This window comes from Octodon degus, unplaced genomic scaffold (assembly GCF_000260255.1).
Source record: "Octodon degus isolate 3935 unplaced genomic scaffold, OctDeg1.0 scaffold00109, whole genome shotgun sequence".
NCBI classification, from domain to species: Eukaryota; Metazoa; Chordata; class Mammalia; order Rodentia; family Octodontidae; genus Octodon; species Octodon degus.
This window is the reverse complement of record NW_004524685.1, coordinates 5,843,220-5,846,974: the sequence shown is the minus strand read 5'-3', so window position 1 is coordinate 5,846,974 and position 3,755 is coordinate 5,843,220. Positions and strand designations below refer to the sequence as shown.

Genomic DNA, 3,755 nt, shown 5'->3' with positions numbered 1-3,755 from the left:
TCTTTCTATACTCATTTAATAAATTTATTTTGTTTATAATAACTAGTGTCAATTCTTTCTTTTTGTAAATTCTTTTCTTTTTACTTTTTTCGTCTACTAACGCTGACTAGTATAAACACTGAAGAAGATTCTGATTTGCATTCGCTCCCAGAAAAGGAAGCTAGAAAACTTATTTGTATGTATAGCTGATAAGGCTCCAAGGAAACCAGTAAATAGTACTCTGGATGGATAGATTCTTTGACAAAAAAATCAGGGAATTTGCGAGTTGATAGGACAGAGAAGTGTTTTAGTATGGAACAACTCTTCAAGACAAGGTTAAGAATTCCCAAGAATGAAATATTGGAAGGAAATATTTTCATTCCATGAGACAGGATTAAGGAATATTTTATAAGCCCACAAAGAGACAAAAAATGAAAAAAAAAACCATAGGAAAAAATATGAATAGCTAGCTATGTACTGAAAATGAAATTCAGTTGATCATTTGCTATATGAGAAGGTAGTTTACTGCATTGTAATCAGTGAAATGTAATGTTTTAAAGTGTCTTTTTTATCAGATTAGCAAAGATGAACAAGTCACACAATATCATGTATGAAGAGCACACTACAGTGCATGGGGATCCCCATTTCTGAGAGCATTTGGTTATATGAAATAAAATTGAAAATAGGTATAAAATATGATCTAAGAAGCCTACTTTTAGGCATTTTCTGAATGGAAACACCTGTACATGTGAAAAAGGATGTGACCCCCCAAAAGGGACAAATATTGATTGAGGATATAAATAAATACCCACACATTGCTGTTGGAAAGGTGAAATGGTGCAGGTACTTTGGAAACAAGTTTCTCAGAATAGTAAACATTGAATAACTGTATCTAGTAGTTTCATTTCTGGGAACACATCTAAGAGAAAAGCATGTCTACAAAATTTGTACATTAATATTTGTGGCAGTATTATTCATAATAGCAATAAAGTAGAAACAACTAATAGGTAAACAATGTGACTTACTCATTCTATAGAATACCATTCAACAATAAAAGGGACAGGGCTAGGAAGATAGCTTGGCTACATAATTGCCTGGCAAGTGCCAAGGCCTGGATTCAAACCCTGGTACCGCCATGTGCTGACCTGGAACCCTGGGCACGCTGTGCTGGCCTCACAACCAGGCGTGGTGACGCAACGCCTGTAATCCCAGCACTGGGGAGGCTGAGACAGGAGGATCACTGTGAGTCTGAACTGTGTAGTGTGACCAGGAGGATCACTATGAGTCTGAACTGTGTAGTATGACCTTGTACCAAATAATTTTTTTTGAAAAAAAGATTTACAAAAGGGACAGAATATTGAGACATGCTATACCATGGGTAAACCTCAGTGTGATAAATGGAAGAAATGAGACATGAATGGCCATGCATTGTGCGATTTGACAAACATGGAAAGGAAAGGTACATCTGTAGGTAGATTGATGAGAGAAGTGGAAGTGTGGAGTGACTTCAGGTAAGCGTGTGTGTGTGTGTGTGTGTGTGTGTGTATGTGTGTGTGTGTGTGTGTGTTTGGCAGTGGCAACAGAAAAATGTTCTCTAAAATTAAGTCATAATTGCACAACTCTAAATTTACTTAAATCATTGATTTATATATTTAGGTGAATTTTATGGTACGTAAATTTCAACTCAACAAAACTAAAATGCTTAACATCTAGGAAATATATACTGTGAGTCTACCACCTTTTCATTGCATCCCAGCCTATTTTTTGAGACAGTATCACTAGCTTGCACAGGCTGGGCTCAGGCTTGTGATTATCCTGTCTCAGCCTCCCAGAGTGCTGAGATCACACATGTGTGCACTGTGTCTGGTTTCTTTAAATGCATTAACATAGCCTTTCTTGTAGCCAGCACTCGTAGGGAGGATGGCTAGAAAAATCATGGCTCGAGGTATATATCATCGCGTTAAGAGAAAGAAAATGGAAACAAGAGGCACGTGATGTATATTGTTAAATTACTTGTAATAGTGGTAACTGCAGCAGCCTTAAAGAAAAACAGGGTTATGTATATATATATCATGGAGAAGTGGCTGCAGTGCCTAACCGAGGAGGAGGCAGGAACCAAGACCAAGTGAGGTTGCTGGGTGGGCACTATGGCCGGGATCACCACCCTTGAGGCGGTGAAGCGCAAGATCCGAGTTCTTCAGCAGCAGGCTGGTGATACAGAGGAGAGGGCTGAACACCTCCTGAGGGAAGTGGGAGAAAGGTGGGCTTGAAACAGGGTGAAGCAGAGGTAGTGTGCTTGAGCTGTAGGATACAGCTGGTTGAAGAGCTGGACCGTGCACAGGAGCGCCTGGCCGTTGCCCTGCAGAAGCTGGAGGAAGCTGAGAAGGCTGCCAATGAGAGAGGTGTGAAGGCTATTGAAAACCGGGCCCTAAAAGATGAAGAAAAGGTGGAGCTCCGGGAAATCTGGCTTAAAGAAGCTAAACACCATGCCAGAGAGGCAGACAGGAATTATGAAGAGGTGGCTCGTAAGTTGGAAATTGCTTATTGAAAGAGATTTGGAGCGCCCGGAGGAACAAGCTGAGATGGCAGAGTCCCATTGCCAGGATATGGATGAGCAGATCAGATGGATGGACCAGAACATGAAGTGCCTGGATGCTGTTGAGGAAAAGTACTCGCAAAAAGATGACAAATATGAGGAAGAGATAAAGATTCTTACCGGTAAACTCGAGGCGGAGACCCCCATGCGCTGAGTTTGCTGTGAGATCAGTAGCCAAACTAGAAAAAACAATTCATGACTTGGAAGATAAGCCGAAACGTACCGAAGAGTAGTGCCTCTGTACACAAAGGACGCTGGACCAGACTGTGCTGGACCTGCATAAGAGGTAGAGCTCCCAGCCTGCCCTGCCGCTGCTCCTCCCTTGGACCCAGACACACTGCCCACCCAAGGCCAGCCTGCTTGAAGCTGACCTCAAAACTGAGGCTGATCTTTAACTGGAAGGCTGCTTTCTCCTTTCTACAGCCTGTCCCCACCCCCACCCATTTGTCTTTTTCATCAAACTGTCTCTGCATTTTCCTGGAGATTCCAGCTGGGCTAGAGGCTGAGTACCTTTGGGAACAACATTTAAGGGAATGTGAGCACAGTGCAAAGTGTCTTTAAAAGCATGTTGTGATGTACACATTTGTAATAACGTTTAGCTGTAACAAACCATTTGCAAAACCTTCCAAATAATTGCACGGCTCTGGAGCTGCAATCTAATTCCATTCTCACTTTGGAAGGTAACTTTTCAGCCTCATGCGTAGTGCTTTCTCCACAGAGGAAGAAAAGAAGTATGGGCCAGCCTTACCAAGAGCCAAACAGAGTCCAGGGAAAGATTCCACTGTGGAGACATTGCAAATCTGTACCAAGTACCAGCTACGCCAGAAAGGTGATTCCAGGAGTGAGCCAAAAACCAAATCATGCTGCTCAGGTTTTGCGTATCAACATGTCTATGGACAACTTTGTCAATGTTTAGACCTCTGAGACTTGAGAGGTGTTTTTTTGTTTGTTTTTTTTTTGCTTTTTTATTTTTGTATGTGTGGTTTTTTGTTTGTTTTGTTTTGTTTTTTGATGCTGCGATTGGACCCATGGAGGAACTTACGCATATTAGGCAAGAGCCCTACCACTGAACCATATCCCCAGCCATGAGATCAAATTTTTGTCCTATTTCTATCCCTTTTCCAACTGCTCACTGAATAGACCGTGTGTCCCTCCCTCAATGTTGAGGTGACCATTTAAT

At 41.8% G+C, this 3,755-nt stretch overlaps 1 pseudogene; it reads left to right on the top strand.

Moving 5' to 3' along the window:
• Positions 1-2,126: 2,126 nt before the first annotated feature.
• LOC101584972 lies at positions 2,127-2,865 on the top strand (annotated as a pseudogene).
• The last annotated feature ends 890 nt before the right edge of the window (positions 2,866-3,755 follow it).